This window comes from Equus caballus, chromosome 24 (assembly GCF_041296265.1).
Source record: "Equus caballus isolate H_3958 breed thoroughbred chromosome 24, TB-T2T, whole genome shotgun sequence".
NCBI classification, from domain to species: Eukaryota; Metazoa; Chordata; class Mammalia; order Perissodactyla; family Equidae; genus Equus; species Equus caballus.
Window position 1 is genome coordinate 5,579,882 of NC_091707.1, and position 17,189 is coordinate 5,597,070.

The following is a 17,189-nucleotide window of genomic DNA, read 5'->3' on the forward strand; positions in this document are numbered from 1 at the left end:
ACCCCGGAAGCACCTGCCGAGCACGCCGGAACCACCTGCTCGACTCGCCAGAACCACCTGCCGGACACGCAAAAATCACCTGCCGGCTACGCCACAACCAGTTGGGGAACACTTCGGAATCACCTGCCGGGCTTGCTGGAACCACCTTCCGGTCATGCGAATATCACCTGCTGGGTATGCCGGAACCACTTGGCGGACACTCCGGAATCATCTGCCGGACATGCCGGAACCAGCTCTCAGACACACCAGAACCAAGTGCCGGAGACGCCGGAAGCACCTGCCAAGCATGCCGGAGCCACCTGCTCGACTCGCCAGAAACACCTGCCGGACACGCCAAAATCACCTGCCGGGTATGCCAGAACCACCTGGCGGACACTACGGAATCACCTGCCGCGCATGCCGGAACCACCTCTCAGACGTGCCGGAAGCACGTGCCAGACACGCCGGAAACACCTACCGGACAGACCGGAACCACCTGCCAAGAACGCCGGAGCCACCTGTTTGACTCGCTGGAACCACCTACCGGACAGACCGGAATCACCTTTCGGGCATGCCGGAACCACCTGTCAGATGTGCCAGAAACACGTGCCGGAGACGCCGGAAGCACCTGCCAAGCACGTTGGAACCACCTGCTCAACTCGCCTGAACCACCTGCCGGACATGCCAAAATCACCTGCCGACTATGCCAGAACCACTTGGCGAACACTCCGGAATCACTTGCCGGGCATGCAGGAACCACCTCTCAGACATGCCAGAACCCCGTGCCAATGACCCCGGAAGCACCAGCCGAGCACGCCGGAACCACCTGCTCGACTCGCCAGAACCACCTGCCGGACACGCAAAAATCACCTGCCGGCTACGCCACAACCAGTTGGGGAAAACTGCGGAATCACCTGCCGGGCTTGCTGGAACCACCTGCCGGTCATGCCAAAATCACCTGCCAACTACGCCAGTACCACTTGGCGGACACTGTGGAAACACCTGTCGGGCCGGCCGGAACCACATCTCAGACGTGCCAGAACCATGTGCATGAGATGCTGGAACCACACCCCGAACAGACGGAAAACACCTGCCAGACCCGTCTGAACAACCTGCCGAGCACGCCGGAGCCACCTGCTCGACTCGCCGGAACCACCTACCTGACATGCCCAAATCACCAGCCGGGTATGCCAGAACCACTTGGCGGACACTCCGGAATCATCTGCCCGACATGCCGGAACCAGCTCTCAGACACACCAGAACCACGTGCCGGAGACTCCGGAAGCACCTGCCGAGCATGCCGGAGCCACCTGCTCGACTCGCCAGAAACACCTGCCGGACACGCCAAAATCACCTGCCGGGTACGCCAGAACCACCTGGCGGACACTCCGAAACCACCTGTCGCGCATGACGGAACCACCTCTCAGACGTGCCGGAAGCACGTGCCGGACACGCCGGAATCACCTACCGGACAGACCGGAACCACCTGCCGAGCACGCCGGAGCCACCTCTCAGATGTGCCGGAAGCACGTGCCAGACACGCCGGAAACACCTACCGGACAGACCGGAACCACCTGCCAAGAACGCCGGAGCCACCTGTTCGACTCGCTGGAACCTCCTCCCGGACAGGCCAATATCAACTGCTGGCTATGCCAGAACCACCTGGGGGACGGTCCGGGATCACCTGCCAGCCATGGCGGAACCACCTCTCAGACGTACCAGAACCACCTGCCGGAGAAGCTGGAAACACGTCCTGGACAGAGTGGAACCACGTGACGGCCATGCCTGAACCACCTGCCGAGCACGGCGGAACCACCTGCCGGACACGCCAAAATCACCTGCGGGCTACGCCAGAACCACTTGGACGACTCTCCGAAATGACCTGCCGGGCATGTTGGAACCACCTCACAGACGTGCCAAAAGCACGTGGCGGACAGTCCGGAATCACCTGTTGGGCATACGCAACCACCTCTGACACGTACCAGAACAACGTGCCGTGCACGCCGGAACCACCTACCGGACAGACCGGAATCAACTTTTGGGCATGCCGGAACCACCAGTCAGATGTGCCAGAAACACGTGTCGGAGACGCCGGAAGCACCTGCCGAGCACGTCGCAACCACCTGCTCAACTCGCCTGAACCACCTGCCGGACACGCCAAAATCACCTGCCCGCTACACCAGGACCACTTCGGGGACAAGCCGGAATCACGTGAGGGGCATGCCGGCACAGCCTCTCAGACTGAACCTCGTGCCGGACACCCCAGAACCACCTGCCGGACAGACCGGAACCACCTGCCGGACACGCCGGAACCACCGGCTCGACCCGCCGGAACGACCGCTGGACATGCAAAATCACCTGTCGGCCACGCCGGAAAAACTTGCTGAACACTCCGGAATCACCTGCCGGGCATGCCGGAACCACCTCTCAGATATGCCAGAACCATGTGCCAATGACCCCGGAAGCACCTGCCGAGCACTCCGGAACCACCTGCTCGACTCGCCAGAACCACCTGCCGGACACGCAAAAATCACCTGCCGGCTACGCCACAACCAGTTGGGGAACACTTCGGAATCACCTGCCGGGCTTGCTGGAACCACCTGCCGGTCATGCCAAAATCACCTGCCAACTACGCCAGTACCACTTGGCAGACACTATGGAAACACCTGTCGGGCCGGCCGGAACCACATCTCAGACGTGCCAGAACCATGTGCATGAGATGCTGGAACCACACCCCGAAAAGATGGAAAACACCTGCCAGACCCGTCTGAACAACCTGCCGAGCACGCCGGAGCCACCTGCTCGACTCGCCGGAACCACCTACCTGACATGCCCAAATCACCAGCCGGGTATGACAGAACCACTTGGCGGACACTCCGGAATCATCTGATGGACATGCCGGAACCAGCTCTCAGAGACACCACAACCAAATGCCGGAGACGCCGGAAGCACCTGCCGAGAATGCCGGAGCCACCTGTTTGACTCGCCAGGAACACCTGCCGGACACGCCAAAATCACCTGCCGGGTACGCCAGAACCACCTGGCGGACACTCCGAAATCACCTGTCTCGCATGCCGGGACCAAATATCAGACGTGCCGGAAGCACGTGCCGGACACGCCGGAATCACCTACCGGACAGACCGGAACCACCTGCTGAGCACGCCGGAGCCACCTGTTCGACTCGCTGGAACCACCTGCCGGACAGGCCAATATCAACTGCTGGCTATGCCAGAACCACCTGGGGGACGGTCCGGGATCACCTGCCAGCCATGGCGGAACCACCTCTCAGACGTACCAGAACCACCTGCCGGAGAGGCTGGAAACACGTCCTTGACAGACTGGAACCACGTGACGGCCATGCCTGAACCACCTGCCGAGCACGGCGGAACAACCTGCAAGACACGCCAAAATCACCTGCGTGTTATGCCAGAACCACTTGGAGGACTCTCTGGGATGACCTGCCGGGCATGCCGGAACCACCTCTCAGACGTGCCAGAACCATGTGGCGGACAGTCCGGAATCACCTGTTGGGCATGCGCAACCACCTCTGAGACGTACCAGAACCACATGCCGTGCAGGCAGGAACCACCTACCGGACAGACCGGAATCACCTTTCGGGCATGCCGGAACCACCTGTCAGATGTGCCAGAAACACGTGCCGGAGACGCCGGAAGCACCTGCCAAGCACGTTGGAACCACCTGCTCAACTCGCCTGAACCACCTGCCGGACATGCCAAAATCACCTGCTGACTATGCCAGAACCACTTGGCGAACACTCCGGAATCACTTGCCGGGCATGCAGGAACCACCTCTCAGACATGCCAGAACCCTGTGCCAATGACCCCGGAAGCACCAGCCGAGCACGCCGGAACCACCTGCTTGACTCGCCAGAACCACCTGCCGATCACGCAAAAATCACCTGCCGGCTACGCCACAACCAGTTGGTGAACACTTTGGAATCACCTGCCGGGCTTGCTGGAACCACCTGCCGGTCATGCCAAAATCACCTGCCAACTACGCCAGTACCACTTGGCGGACACTGTGGAAACACCTGTCGGGCCGGCCGGAACCACATCTCAGACGTGCCAGAACCATGTGCATGAGATGCTGGAACCACACCCTGAACAGACGGAAAACACCTGCCAGACCCGTCGGAACAACCTGCCGAGCACGCCGGAGCGACCTGCTCGACTCGCCGGAACCACCTACCTGACATGCCCAAATCACCAGCCGGGTATGCCAGAACCACTTGGCGGACACTCCGGAATCATCTGCCCGACATGCCGGAACCAGCTCTCAGACACACCAGAACCACGTGCCGGAGACGCCGGAAGCACCTGCCGAGCATGCCGGAGCCACCTGCTCGACTCGCCAGAAACACCTGTATGACACGCCAAAATCACCTGCCGGGTACGCCAGAACCACCTGGCGGACACTCCGAAATCACCTGTCGCGCATGCCGGAACCACCTCTCAGACGTGCCGGAAGCACGTGCCGGACACGCCGGAATCACCTACCGGACAGACCGGAACCACCTGCCGAGCACGCCGGAGCCACCTGTTCGACTCGCTGGAACCACCTGCCGGACAGGCCAATATCAACTGCTGGCTATGCCAGAACCACCTGGGGGACGGTCCGGAATCACCTGCCAGCCATGGCGGAACCACCTCTCAGACGTAGCAGAACCACCTGCCGGAGAAGCTGGAAACACGTCCTGGACAGTCTGGAACCACCTGCCGGCCAAGCCTGAACCACCTGCCAAGCACAACGGAACAACCTGCCAGACACGCCAAAATCACCTGTGTGTTATGCCAGAACCACTTGGACGACTCTCCGAAATGACCTGCCGGGCATTTTGGAACCACCTCTCAGACATGCCAGAAGCACGTGGCGGACAGTCCGGAATCACCTGTTGGGCATACGCAACCACCTCTGACACGTACCAGAACCACGTGCCGTGCACGCCGGAACCACCTACCGGACAGACCGGAATCCACTTTTGGGCATGCCGGAACCACCAGTCAGATGCGCCAGAAACACGTGCCGGAGACGCCGGAAGCACCTGCGGAGCACGTCGCAACCACCTGATCAACTCGCCTGAACCACCTGCCGGACACGCCAAAATCACCTGCCCGCTACACCAGCACCACTTCGGGGACAAGCCGGAATCACGTGAGGGGCATGCCGGCACAGCCTCTCAGACTGAACCTCGTGCCGGACACCACAGAACCACCTGCCGGACAGACCGGAACCACCTGCCGGACACGCCGGAACCACCGGCTCGACCCGCCGGAACGACCGCTGGACATGCAAAATCACCTGCCGGCTACGCCGGAAACACTTGGCGAACACTCCGGAATCACCTGCCGGGCATGCCGGAACCACCTCTCAGATATGCCAGAACCACGTGCCAATGACCCCGGAAGCACCTGCCGAGCACGCGGGAACCACCTGCTCGACTCGCCAGAACCACCTGCCGGACACGCAAAAATCACCTGCCGGTTACGCCACAACCAGTTGGGGAACACTTTGGAATCACCTGCCAGGCTTGCTGGAACCACCTGCCAGTCATGCCAAAATCACCTGACAACTACGCCAGAGCCGCTTGGCGGACACTGCGGAAACACCTGTCGGGCCGGCTGGAACCACATCTCAGACGTGCCAGAAACGTGTTCATGAGATGCTGGAACCACACCCCGAACAGACGGATACCACCTGCCAGAACCGCCTGAACCACCTGCTGAGCACGCCGGAACCACCTGCTCGACTCACGGGTACCACCTCCCTGACACGCCAAAATCACCTGCTGGGTATGCCAGAACCACTTGGCGGACACTCCGGAATCATCTGCCGGACATGCCGGAACCAGCTCTCAGACACACCAGAACCAAGTGCCGGAGACGCCGGAAGCACCTGCCGAGCATGCCGGAGCCACCTGCTCGACTCGCCAGAAACACCTGCCGGACACGCCAAAATCACCTGCCGGGTATGCCAGAACCACCTGTCGGACACTACGGAATCACCTGCCGCGCATGCCGGAACCACCTCTCAGACGTGCCGGAAGCACGTGCCAGACACGCTGGAAACACCTACCGGACAGACTGGAACCACCTGCCAAGAACGCCAGAGCCACCTGTTTGACTCGCTGGAACCACCTGCCGGACAGGCCAATATCAACTGCTGGCTATGCCAGAACCACCTGGGGGACAGTCCGGGATCACCTGCCAGCCATGTCGGAACCACCTCTCAGACGTACCAGAACCACCTGCCGGAGAAGCTGGAAACACCTCCTGGACAGACTGGAACCACGTGACGGCCATGCCTGAACCACCTGCCGAGCACGGCGGAACCACCTGCCGGACACGCCAAAATCACCTGCGGGCTACGCCAGAACCACTTGGACGACTCTCCGAAATGACCTGCCGGGCATGTTGGAACCACCTCTCAGACATGCCAGAAGCACGTGGCGGACAGTCCGGAATCACCTGTTGGGCATACGCAACCACCTCTGACACGTACCAGAACCACGTGCCGTGCACGCCGGAACCACCTACCGGACAGACCGGAATCAACTTTTGGGCATGCCGGAACCACCAGTCAGATGTGCCAGAAACACGTGCCGGAGACGCCGGAAGCACCTGCGGAGCACGTCGCAACCACCTGATCAACTCGCCTGAACCACCTGCCGGACACGCCAAAATCACCTGCCCGCTACACCAGCACCACTTCGGGGACAAGCCGGAATCACGTGAGGGGCATGCCGGCACAGCCTCTCAGACTGAACCTCGTGCCGGACACCACAGAACCACCTGCCGGACAGACCGGAACCACCTGCCGGACACGCCGGAACCACCGGCTCGACCCGCCGGAACGACCGCTGGACATGCAAAATCACCTGCCGGCTACGCCGGAAACACTTGGCGAACACTCCGGAATCACCTGCCGGGCATGCCGGAACCACCTCTCAGATATGCCAGAACCACGTGCCAATGACCCCGGAAGCACCTGCCGAGCACGCTGGAACCACCTGCTCGACTCGCCAGAACCACCTGCCGGACACGCAAAAATCACCTGCCGGCTACGCCACAACCAGTTGGGGAACACTTTGGAATCACCTGCCAGGCTTGCTGGAACCACCTGCCAGTCATGCCAAAATCACCTGCCAACTACGCCAGAACCGCTTGGCGGACACTGCGGAAACACCTGTCGGGCCGGCTGGAACCACATCTCAGACGTGCCAGAAACGTGTTCATGAGATGCTGGAACCACACCCCGAACAGACGGATACCACCTGCCAGAACCGCCTGAACCACCTGCTGAGCACGCCGGAACCACCTGCTCGACTCACCGGTACCACCTCCCTGACACGCCAAAATCACCTGCTGGGTATGCCAGAACCACTTGGCGGACACTCCGGAATCATCTGCCGGACATGCCGGAACCAGGTCTCAGACACACCAGAACCAAGTGCCGGAGACGCCGGAAGCACCTGCCGAGCATGCCGGAGACACCTGCTCGACTCGCCAGAAACACCTGCCGGACACGCCAAAATCACCTGCCGGGTATGCCAGAACCACTTCGGGGACAAGCCGGAATCACGTGAGGGGCATGCCAGCACAGCCTCTCAGACTGAACCTCGTGCCGGACACCACAGAACCACCTGCCAGACAGACCGGAACCACCTGCCGGACACGCCGGAACCACCGGCTCGACCCACCGGAACGACCGCTGGACATGCAAAATCACCTGCCGGCTACGCCGGAAACACTTGGCGAACACTCCGGAATCACCTGCCGGGCATGCCGGAACCACCTCTCAGATATGCCAGAACCACGTGCCAATGACCCCGGAAGCACCTGCCGAGCACGCCGGAACCACCTGCTCGACTCGCCAGAACCACCTGCCGGACACGCAAAAATCACCTGCCGGCTACGCCACAACCAGTTGGGGAACACTTCGGAATCACCTGCCGGGCTTGCTGGAACCACCTGCTGGTCATGCGAAAATCACCTGCTGGGTATGCCAGAACCGCTTGGCGGACACTCCGGAATCATCTGCCGGACATGCCGGAACCAGCTCTCAGACACACCAGAACCAAGTGCCGGAGACGCCGGAAGCACCTGCCGAGCATTCCGGAGCCACCTGCTCAACTCGCCAGAAACACATGTCGGACACGCCAAAATCACCTGCCGGGTACGCCAGAACCACCTGGCGAACACTCCGAAACCACCTGTCGCGCATGCCGGAACCACCTCTCAGACGTGCCGGAAGCACGTGCCGGACACGCCGGAATCACCTACCAGACAGACCGGAACCACCTGCCGAGCACGCCGGAACCACCTGCTCGACTCGCCAGAACCACCTGCCGGACACGCAAAAATCACCTGCCGGCTAGGCCACAACCAGTTGGGGAAAACTTCGGAATCACCTGCCGGGCTTGCTGGAACCACCTGCCGGTCATGCCAAAATCACCTGCCAACTACGCCAGTACCACTTGGCGGACACTGTGGAAACACCTGTCGGGCCGGCCGGAACCACATCTCAGACGTGCCAGAACCATGTGCATGAGATGCTGGAACCACACCCTGAACAGACGGAAAACACCTGCCAGACCCGTCTGAACAACCTGCCGAGCACGCCGGAGCCACCTGCTCGACTCGCCGGAACCACCTACCTGACATGCCCAAATCACCAGCCGGGTATGCCAGAACCACTTGGCGGACACTCCGGAATCATCTGCCGGACATGCCGGAACCAGCTCTCAGACACACCAGAACCACGTGCCGGAGACGCCGGAAGCACCTGCCGAGCATGCCGGAGCCACCTGCTCGACTCGCCAGAAACACCTGCCGGACACGCCAAAATCACCTGCCGGGTATGCCAGAACCACCTGTCGGACACTACGGAATCACCTGCCGCGCATGCCGGAACCACCTCTCAGACGTGCCGGAAGCACGTGCCAGACACGCCGGAAACACCTACCGGACAGACCGGAACCACCTGCCAAGAACGCCGGAGCCACCTGTTTGACTCGCTGGAACCACCTCCCGGACAGACCAATATCAACTGCTGGCTATGCCAGAACCACCTGGGGGACAGTCCGGGATCACCTGCCAGCCATGGCGGAACCACCTCTCAGACGTACCAGAACCACCTGCCGGAGAAGCTGGAAACACGTCCTGGACAGACTGGAACCACGTGACGGCCATGCCTGAACCACCTGCCGAGCACGGCGGAACCACCTGCCGGACACGCCAAAATCACCTGCGGGCTACGCCAGAACCACTTGGACGACTCTCCGAAATGACCTGCCGGGCATGTTGGAACCACCTCTCAGACATGCCAGAAGCACGTGGCGGACAGTCCGGAATCACCTGTTGGGCATACGCAACCACCTCTGACACGTACCAGAACCACGTGCCGTGCACGCCGGAACCACCTACCGGACAGACCGGAATCCACTTTTGGGCATGCCGGAACCACCAGTCAGATGCGCCAGAAACACGTGCCGGAGACGCCGGAAGCACCTGCGGAGCACGTCGCAACCACCTGATCAACTCGCCTGAACCACCTGCCGGACACGCCAAAATCACCTGCCCGCTACACCAGCACCACTTCGGGGACAAGCCGGAATCACGTGAGGGGCATGCCGGCACAGCCTCTCAGACTGAACCTCGTGCCGGACACCACAGAACCACCTGCCGGACAGACCGGAACCACCTGCCGGACACGCCGGAACCACCGGCTCGACCCGCCGGAACGACCGCTGGACATGCAAAATCACCTGCCGGCTACGCCGGAAACACTTGGCGAACACTCCGGAATCACCTGCCGGGCATGCCGGAACCACCTCTCAGATATGCCAGAACCACGTGCCAATGACCCCGGAAGCACCTGCCGAGCACGCGGGAACCACCTGCTCGACTCGCCAGAACCACCTGCCGGACACGCAAAAGTCACCTGCCGGTTACGCCACAACCAGTTGGGGAACACTTTGGAATCACCTGCCAGGCTTGCTGGAACCACCTGCCAGTCATGCCAAAATCACCTGCCAACTACGCCAGAACCGCTTGGCGGACACTGCGGAAACACCTGTCGGGCCGGCTGGAACCACATCTCAGACGTGCCAGAAACGTGTTCATGAGATGCTGGAACCACACCCCGAACAGACGGATACCACCTGCCAGAACCGCCTGAACCACCTGCTGAGCACGCCGGAACCACCTGCTCGACTCACCGGTACCACCTCCCTGACACGCCAAAATCACCTGCTGGGTATGCCAGAACCACTTGGCGGACACTCCGGAATCATCTGCCGGACATGCCGGAACCAGCTCTCAGACACACCAGAACCAAGTGCCGGAGACGCCGGAAGCACCTGCCGAGCATGCCGGAGCCACCTGCTCGACTCGCCAGAAACACCTGCCGGACACGCCAAAATCACCTGCCGGGTATGCCAGAACCACCTGTCGGACACTACGGAATCACCTGCCGCGCATGCCGGAACCACCTCTCAGACGTGCCGGAAGCACGTGCCAGACACGCTGGAAACACCTACCGGACAGACCGGAACCACCTGCCAAGAACGCCAGAGCCACCTGTTTGACTCGCTGGAACAACCTGCCAGACAGGCCAATATCAACTGCTGGCTATGCCAGAACCACCTGGGGGACAGTCCGGGATCACCTGCCAGCCATGGCGGAACCACCTCTCAGACGTACCAGAACCACCTGCCGGAGAAGCTGGAAACACGTCCTGGACAGACTGGAACCACTTGACGGCCATGCCTGAACCACCTGCCGAGCACGGCGGAACCACCTGCCGGACACGCCAAAATCACCTGCGGGCTACGCCAGAACCACTTGGACGACTCTCCGAAATGACCTGCCGGGCATGTTGGAACCACCTCTCAGACATGCCAGAAGCACGTGGCGGACAGTCCGGAATCACCTGTTGGGCATACGCAACCACCTCTGACACGTACCAGAACCACGTGCCGTGCACGCCGGAACCACCTACCGGACAGACCGGAATCCACTTTTGGGCATGCCGGAACCACCAGTCAGATGTGCCAGAAACACGTGCCGGAGACGCCGGAAGCACCTGCGGAGCACGTCGCAACCACCTGATCAACTCGCCTGAACCACCTGCCGGACACGCCAAAATCACCTGCCCGCTACACCAGCACCACTTCGGGGACAAGCCGGAATCACGTGAGGGGCATGCCGGCACAGCCTCTCAGACTGAACCTCGTGCCGGACACCACAGAACCACCTGCCGGACAGACCGGAACCACCTGCCGGACACGCCGGAACCACCGGCTCGACCCGCCGGAACGACCGCTGGACATGCAAAATCACCTGCCGGCTACGCCGGAAACACTTGGCGAACACTCCGGAATCACCTGCCGGGCATGCTGGAACCACCTCTCAGATATGCCAGAACCACGTGCCAATGACCCCGGAAGCACCTGCCGAGCACGCCGGAACCACCTGCTCGACTCGCCAGAACCACCTGCCGGACACGCAAAAATCACCTGCCGGCTACGCCACAACCAGTTGGGGAACACTTCGGAATCACCTGCCGGGCTTGCTGGAACCACCTGCTGGTCATGCGAAAATCACCTGCTGGGTATGCCAGAACCGCTTGGCGGACACTCCGGAATCATCTGCTGGACATGCCGGAACCAGCTCTCAGACACACCAGAACCAAGTGCCGGAGACGCCGGAAGCACCTGCCGAGCATTCCGGAGCCACCTGCTCAACTCGCCAGAAACACATGTCGGACACGCCAAAATCACCTGCCGGGTACGCCAGAACCACCTGGCGAACACTCCGAAACCACCTGTCGCGCATGCCGGAACCACCTCTCAGACGTGCCGGAAGCACGTGCCGGACACGCCGGAATCACCTACCAGACAGACCGGAACAACCTGCCGAGCACGCCGGAACCACCTGCTCGACTCGCCAGAACCACCTGCCGGACACGCAAAAATCACCTGCCGGCTAGGCCACAACCAGTTGGGGAAAACTTCGGAATCACCTGCCGGGCTTGCTGGAACCACCTGCCGGTCATGCCAAAATCACCTGCCAACTACGCCAGTACCACTTGGCGGACACTGTGGAAACACCTGTCGGGCCGGCCGGAACCACATCTCAGACGTGCCAGAACCATGTGCATGAGATGCTGGAACCACACCCTGAACAGACGGAAAACACCTGCCAGACCCGTCTGAACAACCTGCCGAGCACGCCGGAGCCACCTGCTCGACTCGCCGGAACCACCTACCTGACATGCCCAAATCACCAGCCGGGTATGCCAGAACCACTTGGCGGACACTCCGGAATCATGTGCCGGACATGCCGGAACCAGCTCTCAGACACACCAGAACCACGTGCCGGAGACGCCGGAAGCACCTGCCAAGCATGCCGGAGCCACCTGCTCGACTCGCCAGAAACACCTGTCGGACACGCCAAAATCACCTGCCGGGTACGCCAGAACCACCTGGCGGACACTACGGAATCACCTGTCGCGCATGCTGGAACCACCTCTCAGACGTGCCGGAAGCACGTGCCGGACACGCCGGAATCACCTACCAGACAGACCGGAACCACCTGCCGAGCACTCCGGAGCCACCTGTTCGACTCGCTGGAACCACCTGCCGGACAGGCCAATATCAACTGCTGGCTATGCCAGAACCACCTGGGGGACGGTCCGGAATCACCTGCCAGCCATGGCGGAACCACCTCTCAGACGTAGCAGAACCACCTGCCGGAGAAGCTGGAAACACGTCCTGGACAGTCTGGAACCACCTGCCGGCCAAGCCTGAACCACCTGCCAAGCACAATGGAACAACCTGCCAGACACGCCAAAATCACCTGCGTGTTATGCCAGAACCACTTGGAGGACTCTCTGGGATGACCTGCCGGGCATGCCGGAACCACCTCTCAGACGTGCCAGAACCATGTGGCGGACAGTCCGGAATCACCTGTTGGGCATGCGCAACCACCTCTGAGACGTACCAGAACCACATGCCGTGCAGGCTGGAACCACCTACCGGACAGACCGGAATCACCTTTCGGGCATGACGGAACCACCTGTCAGATGTGCCAGAAACACGTGCCGGAGACGCCGGAAGCACCTGCCAAGCACGTTGGAACCACCTGCTCAACTCGCCTGAACCACCTGCCGGACATGCCAAAATCACCTGCCGACTATGCCAGAACCACTTGGCGAACACTCCGGAATCACTTGCCGGGCATGCAGGAACCACCTCTCAGACATGCCAGAACCCCGTGCCAATGACCCCGGAAGCACCAGCCGAGCACGCCGGAACCACCTGCTCGACTCGCCAGAACCAGTTGCCGATCACGCAAAAATCACCTGCCGGCTACGCCACAACCAGTTGGTGAACACTTTGGAATCACCTGCCAGGCTTGCTGGAACCACCTGCCAGTCATGCCAAAATCACCTGCCAACTACGCCAGAAATGCTTGGCGGACACTGCGGAAACACCTGTCGGGCCGGCTGGAACCACATCTCAGACGTGCCAGAAACGTGTTCATGAGATGCTGGAACCACACGCCGAACAGACGGATACCACCTGCCAGAACCGCCTGAACCACCTGCTGAGCACGCCGGAACCACCTGCTCGACTCACCGGTACCACCTCCCTGACACGCCAAAATCACCTGCTGGGTATGCCAGAACCACTTGGCGGACACTCCGGAATCATCTGCCGGACATGCCGGAACCAGCTCTCAGACACACCAGAACCAAGTGCCGAAGACGCCGGAAGCACCTGCCGAGCATGCCGGAGCCACCTGCTCGACTCGCCAGAAACACCTGCCGGACACGCCAAAATCACCTGCCGGGTACGCCAGAACCACCTGGCGGACACTACGAAATCACCTGCCGTGCATGCCGGAACCACCTCTCAGACGTGCCGGAAGCACGTGCCAGACACGCCGGAAACACCTACCGGACAGACCGGAACCACCTGCCAATAACGCCGGAGCCACCTGTACGACTCGCTGGAACCACCTGCCGGACAGGCCAATATCAACTGCTGGCTATGCCAGAACCACCTGGGGGACAGTCCGGGATCACCTGCCAGCCATGGCGGAACCACCTCTCAGACGTACCAGAACCACCTGCCGGAGAAGCTGGAAACACGTCCTGGACAGACTGGAACCACGTGACGGCCATGCCTGAACCACCTGCCGAGCACGGCGGAACCACCTGCCGGACACGCCAAAATCACCCGCGGGCTACGCCAGAACCACTTGGACGACTCTCCGAAATGACCTGCCGGGCACGTTGGAACCACCTCTCAGACGTGCCAGAAGCACGTGGCGGACAGTCCGGAATCACCTGTTGGGCATACGCAACCACCTCTGACACGTACCAGAACCACGTGCCGTGCACGCCGGAACCACCTACCGGACAGACCGGAATCCACTTTTGGGCATGCCGGAACCACCAGTCAGATGTGCCAGAAACACGTGCCGGAGACGCCGGAAGCACCTGCCGAGCACGTCGCAACCACCTGCTCAACTCGCCTGAACCACCTGCCGGACACGCCAAAATCACCTGCCCGCTACACCAGCACCACTTCGGGGACAAGCCGGAATCACGTGAGGGGCATGCCGGCACAGCCTCTCAGACTGAACCTCGTGCCGGACACCACAGAACCACCTGCCGGACAGACCGGAACCACCTGCCGGACACGCCGGAACCACCGGCTCGACCCGCCGGAACGACCGCTGGACATGCAAAATCACCTGCCGGCTACGCCGGAAACACTTGGCGAACACTCCAGAATCACCTGCCGGGCATGCCGGAACCACCTCTCAGATATGCCAGAACCACGTGCCAATGACCCCGGAAGCACCTGCCGAGCACGCCGGAACCACCTGCTCGACTCGCCAGAACCACCTGCCGGACACGCAAAAATCACCTGCCGGCTACGCCACAACCAGTTGGGGAACACTTCGGAATCACCTGCCGGGCTTGCTGGAACCACCTGCCGGTCATGCCAAAATCACCTGCCAACTACGCCAGTACCACTTGGCGGACACTGTGGAATCACCTGTCGGGCCGGCCGGAACCACTTCTCAGACGTGCCAGAAACGTGTTCATGAGATGCTGGAACCACACCCCGAACAGACGGATACCACCTGCCAGAACCGCCTGAACCACCTGCTGAGCACGCCGGAACCACCTGCTCTACTCACGGGTAACAAATCCCCAACACGCCAAAATCACCTGCTGGGTATGCCAGAACCACTTGGCGGACACTCCGGAATCATCTGCCGGACATGCCGGAACCAGCTCTCAGACACACCAGAACCAAGTGCCGGAGACGCCGGAAGCACCTGCCGAGCATGCCGGAGCCACCTGCTCGACTCGCCAGAAACACCTGCCGGACACGCCAAAATCACCTGCCGGGTATGCCAGAACCACTTCGGGGACAAGCCGGAATCACGTGAGGGGCATGCCGGCACAGCCTCTCAGACTGAACCTCGTGCCGGACACCACAGAACCACCTGCCGGACAGACCGGAACCACCTGCCGGACACGCCGGAACCACCGGCTCGACCCTCCGGAACGACCGCTGGACATGCAAAATCACCTGCCGGCTACGCCGGAAACACTTGGCGAGCACTCCGGAATCACCTGCCGGGCATGCCGGAACCACCTCTCAGATATGCCAGAACCACGTGCCAATGACCCCGGAAGCACCTGCCGAGCACGCCGGAGCCACCTGCTCGACTCGCCAGAACCACCTGCCGGACACGCAAAAATCACCTGCCCGCTACACCAGCACCACTTCGGGGAAAAGCCGGAATCACGTGAGGGGCATGCCGGCACAGCCTCTCAGACTGAACCTCGTGCCGGACACCACAGAACCACCTGCCGGACAGACTGGAACCACCTGCCGGACACGCCGGAACCACCGGCTCGACCCGCCGGAACGACCGCTGGACATGCAAAATCCCCTGCCGGCTACGCCGGAAACACTTGGCGAACACTCCGGAAACACCTGCCGGGCATGCCGGAACCACCTCTCAGATATGCCAGAACCACGTGCCAATGACCCCGGAAGCACCTGCCGAGCACGCCGGAACCACCTGCTCGACTCGCCAGAACCACCTGCCGGACACGCCAAAATCACCTGCCGGCTACGCCACAACCAGTTGGGGAACACTTCGGAATCACCTGCCGGGCTCGCTGGAACCACCTTCCGGTCATGCGAATATCACCTGCTGGGTATGCCAGAACCACCTGTCGGACACTACGGAATCACCTGCCGCGCATACCGGAACCACCTCTCAGACGTGCCGGAAGCACGTGCCAGACACGCCGGAAACACCTACCGGACAGACCGGAACCACCTGCCAAGAACGCCGGAGCCACCTGTTTGACTCGCTGGAACCACCTGCCGGACAGGCCAATATCAACTGCTGGCTATGCCAGAACCACCTGGGCGACAGTCCGGGATCACCTGCCAGCCATGCCGGAACCACCTCTCAGACGTACCAGAACCACCTGCCGGAGAAGCTGGAAACACGTCCTGGACAGACTGGAACCACGTGACGGCCATGCCTGAACCACCTGCCGAGCACGGCGGAACCACCTGCCGGACACGCCAAAATCACCTGCGGGCTACGCCAGAACCACTTGGACGACTCTCCGAAATGACCTGCCGGGCACGTTGGAACCACCTCTCAGACGTGCCAGAAGCACGTGGCGGACAGTCCGGAATCACCTGTTGGGCATACGCAACCACCTCTGACACGTACCAGAACCACGTGCCGTGCACGCCGGAACCACCTACCGGACAGACCGGAATCCACTTTTGGGCATGCCGGAACCACCAGTCAGATGTGCCAGAAACACGTGCCGGAGACGCCGGAAGCACCTGCCGAGCACGTCGCAACCACCTGCTCAACTCGCCTGAACCACCTGCCGGACACGCCAAAATCACCTGCCCGCTACACCAGCACCACTTCGGGGACAAGCCGGAATCACGTGAGGGGCATGCCGGCACAGCCTCTCAGACTGAACCTCGTGCCGGACACCACAGAACCACCTGCCGGACAGACCGGAACCACCTGCCGGACACGCCGGAACCACCGGCTCGACCCGCCGGAACGACCGCTGGACATGCAAAATCACCTGCCGGCTATGCCGGAAACACTTGGCGA